General features: G+C 53.7%; 1 long non-coding RNA gene across 2 annotated transcripts; it reads left to right on the top strand.

The window, feature by feature from the left end:
• Positions 1-2,545: 2,545 nt before the first annotated feature.
• LOC125127170 (uncharacterized) lies at positions 2,546-13,153 on the top strand. 2 transcript variants are annotated; one of them, XR_007134880.1, is made up of 5 exons: positions 2,546-2,720; positions 4,298-4,390; positions 8,067-8,139; positions 9,926-10,044; positions 10,799-13,153. It is a non-coding gene; the product is annotated as an uncharacterized LOC125127170 (long non-coding RNA). The 2 variants fall into 2 exon arrangements; XR_007134879.1 differs by lacking the exon at positions 9,926-10,044.
• The last annotated feature ends 435 nt before the right edge of the window (positions 13,154-13,588 follow it).

Genomic DNA, 13,588 nt, shown 5'->3' with positions numbered 1-13,588 from the left:
AGGGGCGTTGTTGGGGGGCGGGGAGGGGGGATTGAGCTGCCCAGAGTCAGGCCCGAGGTCAGGTCCCGGTGACATCATGATGGCTCAGGGCTCACAAATGCTGTTCCTTTTGTCCTCCTGCTGCTGTTCCCACCTCCCACCCCCTTCACCTGGAGCCCAAATCCTCCTGGTCTTCAAGCCCAGCTCCAGTGTCACTTTGAGCAACTTTGTGGCCACCTGTGACTTCCTTCCACTGCAAGTTTTTTGTTTTGGTTTGTTTTGGGTTTTTTTGACTGTGTCTGAGACACACAGAATTTCCTGATCAAACTCGAGCCACAGCAGTGACCCAAGCCACTGCAGTGACGAATGCCAGGTCCTTAGCCCTCTGAGCCACCAGGGAACTCCCCCTGCAAGTATTTGTCTGCTCTGAATCTCAAGGACTTGGAGCATATCTCCTGGCTGCCCACAAAGCTGGCTCCCCATCCATCCCCAGGACCAGGGCTGAAGGGAGTGAGATAGATGGGGAGCAATGGAAACAGAGATGGGGAGACTCAGACCCCCTGGCCAATCCCCCACCACCCAGTGAAGGCTGCACACAGAGGCTCCGTGACTCAGAGGAGGGGCTGACCCTGTCCAGCCCCTACTGGGCACCGGGAACAGGCCTGGATAGTTCACACCCATGAGCCCTCAAGTCCTTGGGCAATCCCAGGATTAGCCCCATTTCGCAGATGAAGCCATGCGGACGGGGCAAGTACCACCTGGGAACCCAGCGGGGGCTGGGCTGGGGCCGGGGGTGGGGGTTCAGAACTCCGCTGGAGGGGAGGGGAGGGGGCTGCAGGGCCCTTGAGGGGGAGGCAGGGGTGCACAGCTCCCTGACCCCTGCCTCTGATCCAGGCAGCGGCCAGGGGGGTCCTCTGTCCTTCTCCCACTCCTGCCCCCAGCTTCCTCTGTGGGAGATGAGGCCAGGCGTTTCCACGCCTTTCTGGAAGGTTCAGGAGGTTAATGGCATCTAAGCACGTAACACCACTCAAGGGGGATGGACTTCTGGGAAGAGGGGAACCTGAGTCTGGGCTGAGGGCCAAGAGCAGGATGGGCGACAGCATCTCTGGTCACAGGGATGCTCACCTGCCGCCGCAGGGCCGCGGCTCGGCCCTTCCGCGCAGCCACCAGGCCCCTGAGGCGTCTCCGAGAATGTCACAGACACTGACCAGAGGCCTTCTTGGCCTCAAGCGGCCAGGAGACCCCTTTTCTTCCCACCATGGACCTGCTCCAGCCTGGGTTGTTTGGGAGGCGGACTCGCAGGGCCTGGGAAGGGCAGCCCATGTGGCCATGGCTGGCCGGGACATTGTCCCAGCTGGTCTGCCTTAAATCAAAGCCGAGGCAGAGGGAAGAACAGGTTCTTAGTCCACCTGGACCCGGAGGCATGCCAAGCCTGCAGGAGGGCCCCCGAGTGGTGAGAAGCTGCAGGCTGGAGTTCCCATCATGGCTCTGTGGGTTAAGAACCCGACTAGTATCCATGAGGATGGGGGTTCGATCCCTGGCCTTGCTCAGTGGGTGAAGGATCTGGTGTTGCTGTGAGCTGTGGTGTGGGTCGCAGACGTGACCCAGATCCTGCGTGGCTATGGCTGTGGTGTAGACCAGGAGCCACAGCTCCAATTCAACCCTTAGCCTGGGAACCTCCATATGCCGTGGGTGTGGCCCTAAAAAGACAAAAAAAAAAAAAAAAAAGGGCAGGTAGACTAGACCTCCAGGCTCAATCCCCAAGGTGGGAACCTTGGTCTCAGGGCTGTCTTTGCCCACCCCACCTGTCAGGCATACCCAGCTGCCGGCCATCCTCCCGGGGCTGTGAGCTGCACTGGGGCAGAAACAGCTTGGCCACAGCCCCTGTCCTATGGCGGGGTGGGGGTGGGGGTGGGGAAGGTGGCTGAGACAGAGGGACAGGTTCAAGGAGACAGTCTTAAAGTGCGTCCTGCCTGCAGGAAGGAAGTCCTGTGCCCTCCGGGGAAAGAGCTCCTTTGCTGACCAACCCAGCAGGCACTTCCACTGTGAGAACCGCCCATGGGCCACAGGGTGGTGGGCATGAGGCCAGGAGCGCTGTCCAGCCTCCCAAACCAGACTGAAGGATCTGGAGTTTCTGCTCCTGGGCCACTGGAGAGAGGTGGGGGAGAGGCTGGGGACAGGGGAGACATGCCCACGGAGAGACAGTAAGAACTGACCTGCTTAGGAGACCGTGTTCCCCTGTTGCCCCTGAGACCCAGAAGTTTCATTCACAGTATTTCCCCTACAGAGAGAAATGGGTGTCCTCGTCCAGCAGGAGTCATATAAAAGAGAAAACAAAACAAAACAAAACTTGAGTTCCCATCGTGGCTCAGCAGGTGAAGAACCCAGGGTTGTCTCTGTGAGGATGTGGGTTCGATCCCTGCCCTTGCTCAGTGGGTTAAGGATCTGGCATTGCTTAGGTCGCAGACATGGCTCAGATCTGGCATGGCTGTGGCTGTGGCGTAGGCTGGCAGCTGCAGCCCTGATTCAACTCGTAGTCCAGGAACTTCCATACCCCACAGGTGCCGCTCGAAAAAAGAAAAAAGAAGCAAGAATGCTCATAGCAGCACTATTCGTGACAGACCCAAACTGGACACAATACAGGCGTCCATCCACAGGTGAAATGCATCATGGGAGCTCCATTGACACAGTGGAACACTATTCAGCAATGACGAAGCGTGGATGGTTGACCAGGCAACCACGTGAGTGACGGTCCTGGAGGTTATTACACTGGGGGAGAGAAGCGTGACGCAGAGGAATTGACCCTGTGTGACCCCATCCACAGAGAGATCAAATGGAGGGGAAGGTTGTCCCTGGACTGGGGCACAGAAGGAAGCCTTCTGGGGCAGCAAATGTTCTAGATCTTTCTAATTTTAATTTAAAATGTTTATGTGTTTTTACTGCTGCACCTGCAGCTTATGCAAGTTCCTGGGCGAGGAGATGAATTGAAGCTGCCGCTGAGGCCTATCCCACAGCCACAGCAATGCTGGCTCCTTAACCCATTGTGCCACAAAAGAACTCCCAAATGTTTTAGATCTTGATCTGAGTGCTGGTTTCTCAGGTTTCATGTGTAAAGATCCATCGGTGGGCTTCACTGTGAGAAAGGGAGCCCATGTTTATTCAGCAGGCGGCCAGCACTGTGTGCTGCTGTGGCCACAGCGGGAACAGAGGCCTCTGACGCCCCGGAGCTTAGGGTGTGGGGAGCTGTCTGCTGTCCTGGGAGGCCTGGTCCCCCCTGTCCTGAGCACACTGTCAGCCTGGCTGCCTCTCACTCAGGCTCAGGCCAGAGTCATGGGTCTGAAAGAGGCTGTGTGGGGTCCAGCAGGGGAGAGAAGAGACCGTCACACAGAAGGTCCCCAGCAGAGCAGAAGCAGAAGCGCTAGGAGGGACATTGGGGACCCTGCTGGGGGTGGCTAAGGCACCCCAGTGAGGTGAGGGCTAGAGGGCACCCAGAGACCAGGGTCCCAAGTGCCCATGTGATAGGGAAGAACCTGCAGTTCCTGCTGTAGTGCAACAGGATTGGCGGCATCTTGGGAGCACTGGGCTGCAGGTTCAATTCCCAGCCCGGCAGAATGGGTTAAGGATTTGGCTTAGGTTGCACCTGAGGTTTGGATCGGATCCCTAGCCCTGGAACTCCGTATGCTGAGGGGCAGCCAAAAAAAAAAAAAAAAATTACCGAAGAATTTCTGTACTCAGAAATTAACCACTTAAGGGATGTTGCCTATAAGCTATTATTACACATAATGGCCCACCTCTGGGAACCCTGCCTCCCAGGTAGTGAGCATTAAGCTAAAAAACCCTGTTTAGCTCCCAGGAAACCTCCTGACCAGGCCCACCTGTGAAGGGCCGCAGAAGGAAGAAATGAACCCCTCCCCTCGAGTCGGGCCGGAACCAGAATTTTACCCCCCTCCCGTTTAGTATAAAATAAATCTGACTTGGGCGTCCCTGTCACGGCACAGCGGAAACAAATCTGGGTAGCATCCATGAGGACGCAATTCGATCCCTGGCCTCGCTCAGTGGGTTAAGGACCCGGCATTGCCACGAGCTGTGGTGTAGGTCGAGCTGTGGCTGTGGTGTAGGCCGGCAGCCATAGCTCCAGTTTGACCCCTGGCCTGGGAACCTCCATATGCCACGGGTGTGGCCTTAGAAAACAAAACAAAAAAAAGCTCGACTTGGGGAAGATGGTTCTCTAGGACACTTCTCGGTCTGCTGGCTTTGCAAATGGCCTCTATTCCTCATGCCAGCAACTCGCCTCTCGATTTCTTGGCCTGTCTTGCAGCGCAGTACGAGTTTGAACTCAGTAACGCACACCGGGCACCCGGCAGCTGTGAAAGCGGAGACGTTGGTGTCCGCGGAGGAGCGCTCTGAACAGGTGAGCGAAGGGTGAGCAGGAGCCCCTCTGAGCAGGAGTCGGGCTGGGAACCAGGAGCCGCCTCCATGTCCTGCCCCCACCCCCGTGGCTCCAAGGCTTCTGGTTCCTGTCAGCCCAGCCAGGGTCCTGTCCCAAGCTGGAGTGGGGAGGTGGTGGCGCCAGAAGCCACAGCAGGTTTATATTCTGGCTGCGGCTGTGCTGGCCCCATGCCAAGCCCTGTCCCCCGCCTTGGAGCGGGGAGAGCCTCGGCCAGGGTCTCCTTGGAATTACACCCCCCTCTCCCCCCAGCCCTGGACCGTCTCTGCTCAGGATTGTCTGGAAAGCTGTGCTGGCCCCTTGGCCCCCACCTCCCAGCCCCAGCCCTACTTCTTCAGGTCCAGCCTGGTGCCACCTCTTCCAGGAAGCCCTCTGGGAACATCTCTACCCTCCACAAGAAGAGGGTGCCCTTGATTGCTCCCAAGACCAGGGCAGAGATCTGGGCCCAAGATGCTGGTTCTCAGCCTTGACGTTTCAACACCCAGGGCCCCTGGGTTTTCTCTTGCCTGTTTCCCACTTTGCAAAGGGGCAGCTTTCATCCGTGGGGCTGGGGCTGAGGGGCTTAGGTGACTACAGCTCTGGGGAGGCCACAGAGAAAGGGGACTCAGGCAGCCCCGCTCCCTCACTGTTGGGACCCCCCGGACACCTCAGGGACGTGGATCAGCAGCCTGCCTCTGCCCATCTGCCTTCAGCCCAAAGCCATTCTTGGCCACCTTGGCGTGGCCTGAGGGACCTGCCCACCCCCCCCCCCACAAAAAAGCTCCCTTAGGAGATGGGGGGACATTCCCCTTCATTCTGACTCCACCTCACTTGGGGTCTGGAATGTTCCCTCTGTCTCTGACTTTTCCTTTTCTGACTTCCAGTCTGTCTCTCTCTGCTTCTGTTTTTTTTTTTTTTTCCCCACCTGTTTGTCTTTTGCTCTAAGCAGGGTCTTTTTCTCTGTCCTCCCGGGGGAGGGGAGGGGGCGGGCTAGGAGTGGGTGACTTCGTCTGAGTGACCTTGCAGCTCCTTGTCTCCAAAGCAGATGTGGGAGTTCCTGTTGTGCCTCATTGGTTAACGAATCCGACTAGTATCCATGAGGATGCGGGTTCGATCCCTGGCCTCACTCACTGGGTTGAGGATCCAGCGTTGCCGTGAGCTGTGGTGTAGGTCACAGATGCGGCTCGGATCTGGTGTGGCTGTGGCTGTGACCCTAGCCTGGGAACTTTCACAGGCAGCTGTGGCCCTAACAAGCAAAAAAAAAAAAAAAAAGCAGATGTAACTCCAGAGTTGCGGTGAGGATTCAGGGCGCTGAGGCACGGCCTGCACATAGTAGGGCTTGGTCTCTGGCTTCCTGTCCATAAAAGGGGTGACAGGAACAGGACCTGGCCCCTGTGGGGACTGAGGGGATGACCCCGACGTTCTTAGCATAGATCTGTGCCTCCTGAGGTCTACTGACATCCACAGGCTCCATTCATAACCACTCTGTGGGGTGCCCACCATCGCCCCACTTTACAGATCAGCCAAATGAGGCCCAGAGAAGCTGAGTTAGTTGCCCACAATCACGCAGCAGGTCCTGCTCTAGTAGTGGAGCCAGCATTTGAACTCTTTACGGCAGGCCTCAGTTTTAAAACTGTATTTAATGCTCTCTGTCTAAATGGTGCAGGTAGAGGTGTTGGGATTGGCAGGGCAGGGGGAAGCTGGGGACCGAACCCCACTGGCCTTGGAGTTCCCATTGTGGCTCAGTGGGTTAAGGACCTGGCGTTGCTGCCAAGCTGTGGTGTAGATCGAAGATGTGCGGCTCGGATCCGGTGCTGCCATGGCCTGTGCCTGCTTCTCGGCCTGCCCCTTCCAGGCATCTCACAACTGGCCAGTTCATACTTCCTGACACACTGCTGTCACTCGGCCCGGACCCTGCCAGGGCTCCCTGTGGCCCTGGGCTCAGTCCAGAGCTCGGTGCCTGGCATTCGTGGTCCATGGCTGGGCCCCCTGACCTCCGCGTGGGGCTGCGCTAAGCACATCCACTGGCTCCCGCCCCAGCCCTACTTCTTCCTCTGGCCCACTTTCTCTGGCTTTCTCTCTAACTCACAGCACTGCCCTGGAGGCCCTGTCCTCCCAGGCTGACCAAGGCGGGGAGGAGAGAAGGGCAGTACAAGAGGGCCTGTCCTCTGGGAAAGGAGAGTTTTCCTCCAGGGTGCCCTGTGGACATGGGACATCCAGCTCATTAAAATCCTTGAGATCTGAGGAAGGGGAGGGCACTGGCTTCAAAATACATATATGTATATATTTTTTAATTCTTATTTTTTGCTTTTTAGGGCCACACCTGCGGCATATGGAAGTTCCTAGGCTAGGGGTCAAATAGGAGCTGCAGCTGCTGGCCTACACCACAGCCACAGCATCGCAGGATCCGAGCCAGGTCTGGAACCTACCCTGCAGCTCGTGGCAACGCTGGATCCTTAGCCCACTGAGCGAGGCCAGGGATAGAACCCGAATCCTCATGGATACTAGTCAGGTTCATTACCACCGAGCTGCAATGGGAACTCCCTGTTGATGTTTCATTTTTCATTTTATTTTATATTGGTGTATAGTTGATTTATAATGTGTTAGTTTTAGGTATGTAGCAAAGTGACTCAGTTATACATACATCTATTCATTTTCAGACTCTTATATAGGTTATTACAGAACACTGAGTAGGGTTCCCTACGCTAGGCATCAGGTCCTTGTTAGTTATCTATTTTCTATATAGTTGCACAAAAAATTTTTAAATAGCAAAATGTTTACTTAAATTTCTTCTAAATGTAACATGATATCAGCTTCGCCCGTTGTTAAATGTAGCGTTTTAGGATGTGTCACCGTGTATGAAAACAATTTTAGGTCACATATTTCTCACTTGGAAGGATCTGCAAGATTCCTAAGAATGCATGATATTTGTGGAGCAGTCAAAGCCTGTAGCAAATCAAATGAGTTCCTTGAACCCCAAGAGCTTCAACGGCCAAGTTATAAAATTCTTTTCAAATATTTTTACAGCTAAAGAGATGCATATAATTTGGGATATATTTGTATTTTGTAAATTGTAAAACAAAACCCTGTTGGAAGGTCCTTTGTGGCCTAGCAGGTTGAGCATCCAAGGCTGCCACAGCTGCGACACAGGTCGAAACAGTGGTGAGGGTTCGATCCCTGGTCTGGGAACTTCCATATGCCTTGAGTTCTACCTAAAACAAACAAGAAACATGTAACATAAAATGTGTCATTGTGGCGTTCCCATCGTGGCACAGTGGAAACAAATCTGACTAGGAACCATGAGGTTGCAGGTTTGATTCCCCAGCCTTGCTCCGTGGGTTGGGGATCCAGCACTGCTGTGAGCTGTGGTGTAGATCACAGACAGGGCTCGGATCCCATGTTGCTGTGGCTGTGGTGTAGGCTGGCAGCAGTAGCTCCGATTCAACCCCTAGCCTGGGAACCTCCACATGCCGTGGGTTCGGCCCTAGAAAGCAAAAATAAATAAATAAATAAATGTGTCGTTGTAATCATTTCTAGGTGTACGGTTCAACAGTATGATGTGTATTTATGTTGCTGTGTAATAGATCTTCAGAAGTTTATCGTCTTGCAAGACTGAAACCCTATACCCATTAAATAACCACTCCCCGTCTCCCCTTCTCAGGCTAGAACCCTGGCAACCACTGCTCCACATTCTGTTTCTGAGTGTGACTGCACTAGACAAAAAGACACCCCATGTAAGTAGAATTACACATTATGTGCCTTCTGTAACTGGCTTATTTCACTTAGCATAATGTCCTCCGGGGTAATTCATATCGTAGCAAATGTCTGGGCTCCCTTCCCTTCCCTTCCTTCTTTCTAGGGCCGCACCCACGGCATATGGAGGTTCGAAGGCTAGGGGTCTAATCAGAGCTGTAGCCGCCGGCCTCCACCACAGCCACAGCAACACGGGATCCATGCCGCATCTGCGACCTACACCACAGCTCGTGGCAAGGCCAGGTCCTTAACCCACTGAGGGGGGCCAGGGATCAAACCCGAATCCTCACAGACACTATGTCAGGTTCTTAACCTGCTGAGCCACAATGGGAACTCCTGAATTTCTTCCTTCTTTTTAAAGGCTCATTCATATTCCACTGTGTGTATATATCCATGTATCCATCAGTGGACACTGAGATTGCTTCCACCTCTTGGCTACTGTGAAAAATGCTGCAATGAACAAGGGTGTGCAAATATCTCTTCAAAACTCTGTTTTCAGTTCTCCTGGATGTATACCCAGAAGTGGGATGGCTGGGTCCTATGATAACCCTATTTTTAATCTTTTGAGAACCTGGCATGGGTGCCTTTTTATTTATTTTCCAGTTTTACTGAGATAATAATTGACACGCAACAGGGTGTTTGTTCCAGGTTAATGATTTGATAGAGATCTATATTGTGAAATGACTCCCTCAGTAAGTTTAGTTAACATCCGTCACCATGAAGGGTTAGGATTTTTTTCCTTGTGACGAGGACTTTTGAGATCTACTCTCTCAACAACACTGTACTGTGTATTTGAAAGCGGCTAACTGGTCACCATGCTGCCCGCAACCTTCCCAGGACTTATTTCTCTTATAACTGGAAGTTTGTGCCGCGACTATCTCCATGTCCCCCACCCCGCACTGGGTGGTTTTTTTTTTTTTTTTTTGGCTTTTTAGAGCCTCACCCATGGCATAGGGAGGTTCCCAGGCCAGGGGTCCAATCAGAGCTGTTAGGAATCAGGTTTGTTAACCACTGAGCCACAACAGGAACTCCTGGGTGTCTTTTTAAATGTTTATTGGGGTGTGGAGTGGAGCTCTGGCTCATGCAAGTCCAAAAACAATTCTATGCGATGGGCAAGGCATGCAGGACACAAGCTCAGGAGCTCCAGAAATACAGTTTTATTTTCCTGTCATTCAACGGAACATTGATCCAAAGCTCACTTTTCATCTCAGCCAGTTTGGATCTGACCCCCTCCCTGGGGTAGCACCCAGGGGCTCACCTTTGTCTAAGGCTCTTTATCCATCCCTGGCAGAGGCTGGAGGGGTAGTCGGTCCTCTCGGCCCCTCCAAGTCTCCTCTGATGCCCAAAAACCCAGAATCCGCAACTCGCTTTTTCTTTCAATGTTACTAAGTTGCCACGAATTTCACAGACATTCTTTGAAACCCACGTGCTGCCTCCTGTCCTGTGTCAGGGACCCTGGGACCTTCACGAGCTTTGGGCACTTTTGCTGGCGTGGATCAAGATCTTAAACCTTCTATTTATGGCCACTTGGGTATAAAGACGGATGCAATCCGGGCTGAACTCACTGTTAGGTATTCATTGCTAGCATCTCCATTTTTTCTTCTGATTCTAAAAAGAAACGGAAACATTTTTTGTGGGTCCCTAAAAATATGTGGGCAGGGGTACTCCATTCAACTGACCACGTGGGTTAGAGGCCCAGGAAGGTCCGGTGGGGGGAAGGACACCCACATGCTAACATTTCCAAACGTCAACCTACTGAATTTCCAGCACCAGGTGTGTCCATGTCACTATTTGGCTCCAAACCCTGCCCAGGAAAACACCCAAGATTTGCCCTCCACCATCAAGGCCCTTCGTTGGCTGGTTCCCATCAGCCCTTCTGGTCTCAGGTACCAAAAGCCTCCATCCTCTTGAATCTTTCCAGAACACCCCAGCCTGCACACTGTTTTGTTTTGTTTTGTTTTTAGGACTGAACCTGCAGTACATGGAAGTTCCCAGGCCAGCGGTCGAATCGGATCCGCAGCTGCCAACCTACGCCACGGCCACAGCAATGCTGGATCTGAGCCTTGTCTGTGACCTACACCACAGCTCATGGCAATGCCAGATCCTTAACCCACTGAGCAGGGCCAGGGATGGAACCCACATCGTCATGGATACTAGCCCAGTTTCCTTACTGCTGAGCCGCAACAGGAACTCCCACGGCTGCACACTTTTTTTTTTTTTTTGGTCTTTTTGCCATTTCTTGGGCCGCTCCCGTGGCATATGGAGGTTCCCAGGCTAGGGGTCTAAACAGAGCTGTAGACTGCCAGCCTACGCCAGAGCCACAGTAACGCGGGATCCGAGCCGCGTCTGCAACCTACACCACAGCTCACGGCAACGCCGGATGGTCAACCCACTGAGCAAGGGCAGGGACCGAACCCGCAACCTCATGGTTCCTAGTCGGATTCGTTAACCACTGCGCCACGACGGGAACTCCTGGCTGCACACTTTTTTTGCTCTGGCTGCCCCCTCCCCTGGGAGGTTCCCTTCCCACCTGGACTAGATCCTGCACATCCTTTGAGACCCAGCTCATGTGTCACTTGCTCTTTGAAGGGTCCAGGCCCCCTCCCTCCTCCTCATTCTTCATTCATTTCTCTGCTGTAGACCTACCTGCTCTTCTATGTCCATCTCTTCCCTTCAACTGTGAACCCCTTGAGGGCAGCTGGTTTTCCCATGGATCCCCGGTGCCCAGCACGGGCCAGTGAATGCTGAATGCAGAAGCAGATGGCTGAGTGAATGCCGGAGTGCAAGAATGACTGAATCAAGAAGGAAATAGGAAAAGAGAGCCGTGATCAATCTGCTCAGGAAAGGGGTCCCCTGCGTAGCCCCCTGCCACAGATGGCGGGTCTAGACTGATGGTGGAGCCAGGCTGAGTTCCCCTCCTCTGACTCACCCCCTCCCCAGAGACTGGGTTTCTGGGAACATGCTGGAAGCTTGGCTCTCCTCCCTGGCTGAATCCTCTGTATCGACCCTGTTCCGATCCAGGAGTCCCGGTGCTCTGAGGCTGCAGAGCCAGAGACCAGACAGTGCAGAGGGAAGGGCCTCGCAGGGAGGGTGGGAACAGCCTGAGACCCTCCTTCTGAAGTGGAGGTTTGCAGGACCACAGAAACCTCAGGGAAGCTGGGTGACGGCACCTAGTCCCAGGCTGTCAGGAGAACAAAATGAGAAACGATGTGGGTGCCTGGAGTCCAGGCGGAATCCCATGAGTGCTAAAGGGACATCATCTGGAGTGCAACGTGGAGCAGTTCAAGACCCTGCAGGGATCACTGTTATCCTTTGGGGTGCCCAGCACCCGAACGCCCTCCCTCTGTCCAGGGCCTCCCCTGCTCCCATCACAGATGCTGGCAATGCCATCACGGCTTTCCCAGCTCCGTGGTGATATAGGGAGGCAGCTGTGTAGCAGTTGTGGTGGCAGCACCCAGCATCCAGGGTTGGCCAGGGGGACAACGGTGGGGGTGTGTGCACCAAGCCACTTCTGGCATGTGATTTGGGGCATTGTTCCTGGCTAGGTGTGGCCTTTGAGCCTGCTTCTCTGGCTCTCCCAGAGAATCTGTGACACACTCAGTAGCCGCTAGTGAACCCTTTTCTATTTCAATTAGTCAGAAAGCAGGAACCAGAAACCAGGGAGGTGTGGCCCCCCAAAGCTAAGGGATATTGGATGGCATCATTAAAGCTCTAGTATCCAGAAGAAGGGAGGGTTTTCTCTGTTCATGTCTGTTCTGTGTAGCAGGAAGCACAGGAAAGTGGAGCCTCTCTAGGGGACACTGATCAGCTTGGCGTGGGATCTAGAATTCAGAGTCAGGGGGAGAGGAGCCTAACTTGGGGCTCAGAGGCCTGAAGGCTTTGGGGAGAACAATGATAGCTTAGGCCCTAAGGGCCACTCTGGCAGCTCAGGAGGTGGGGGTCCAGGCCTTGCTCAGGGCTGGAATAGTCTGAAGATGGACAGAGCTGTTTTGGAGGGAGTAAGCTCCCTAGCACTGGAGGTAAGCAAGGACTGGGTCCTGAAGCAGACAAAAGAAGCCCAGCCTTGGCTTCTCTGGCCCGGCTTTGGTGTGTGTCTCCAGGCTAGGGGCAGAGAAGAGCCTACAGCAACACCCAAACGCTAGCCTTGACAGAGGCCATCTCTGCCCCCACCCACAAACCAGACCTCAGTACAATCCCCAGTGGGAGTGGGGGACGGTGAGCTCCTAATCTACCAAGAAGCCAACAAAGCTCCTTCTCACTCCTCGAGTGACCCAACCCACACTCGGGCGGGGCACATGGCTGAGGGATGACCAGGCAGAGAGGGCAGATCTCAGTAACTGGGGATGGCGGATGACGGCCCTGATAAACCACCTGGAAAAACAGTCCCACGTACCTGGAGAAACAATTATGTTCCCGCTGATCACTTAGCCAAAGATCACAGACCGATAACGAGCGTGCTAGCCAGGACGGGGGAGCGGGCACTTTCCTGCCTGCTGGCGGCTGTGTACACTGGAACAACCACTGCAGCAGGAAATTTGGCAAAGCCTACGGAAGTCCCACCCGCACATGTCTTCTGGCCCAGGGATTCCATTTCTAGGAATTTATCCTTGGCTCTGTGTACTCACAGGCAAAATGACGTGTGAGCCGTGCTATTGTTTGGTGAAAGCAAACGATGGTGACAACCTACCCATCCATCAACAGAGGACATCAAAGACATGAAGGATGGTAGCCTCACACAGGATGAAACTGGGTAAATGGCAACGAGAACGGGGGCGCTTTTTGTGTACGGATGTGCACGGCTCTCAAAGATACAATAGCTCAAAGTCCGGATGTAACCACTAAGCTATTTGTGTATCAAAGGAAAAAAAAATGTGTCTGCTGATGCGCTGAAAGCAGAAACTGTTCAGAGGATGTCGTAGGAATCAAGAACCATGGGTGCCAGCGTTCCCTGGTAGCACAGGAGGTTAAGGACCTGGCGTTGTCACTGCTATGGCTCCAGTCACTGCCATGGCAAGAGTTTGATCTCTGGCCCCAGAACTTCTGCACGCTGTAGGCGTGACTAAATAAATAAATAAATAAATAAAAATTACAATTAAAACTTGCTTTTGAAAAAGAATAGCGGATGCCTCGGGGAAGGGAATTTGTGTGGCTGGGAGGGGAGACTGACTTTTCATTGAAAGCACTGTAAACCTTCAGTTGTTTTCGAATTTCATAAAGTGTGCATGCAGTATACAGAGAAAACACAATGTAAGAGAAAGCAGAACCTGTGCTAGGCATCCCCACATAGAGTGTGTCCTGGGTGCCTTTGGCAGGTGTCACTGTGCCCTCTCTGCAGGTAATGAGATGCAACCAGCTTGGAGAGGTTCCGGAAGCCACCCAACATCACCCAGCAAGGGAGAGGCAGTGCTGGGGCTGGGCCCCAGGTCTGCA

Source organism: Phacochoerus africanus, chromosome 5 (assembly GCF_016906955.1).
Source record: "Phacochoerus africanus isolate WHEZ1 chromosome 5, ROS_Pafr_v1, whole genome shotgun sequence".
NCBI classification, from domain to species: Eukaryota; Metazoa; Chordata; class Mammalia; order Artiodactyla; family Suidae; genus Phacochoerus; species Phacochoerus africanus.
The sequence above is the reverse complement of the archived record's forward strand: the minus strand, read 5'-3'. Positions and strand labels throughout refer to the sequence as shown.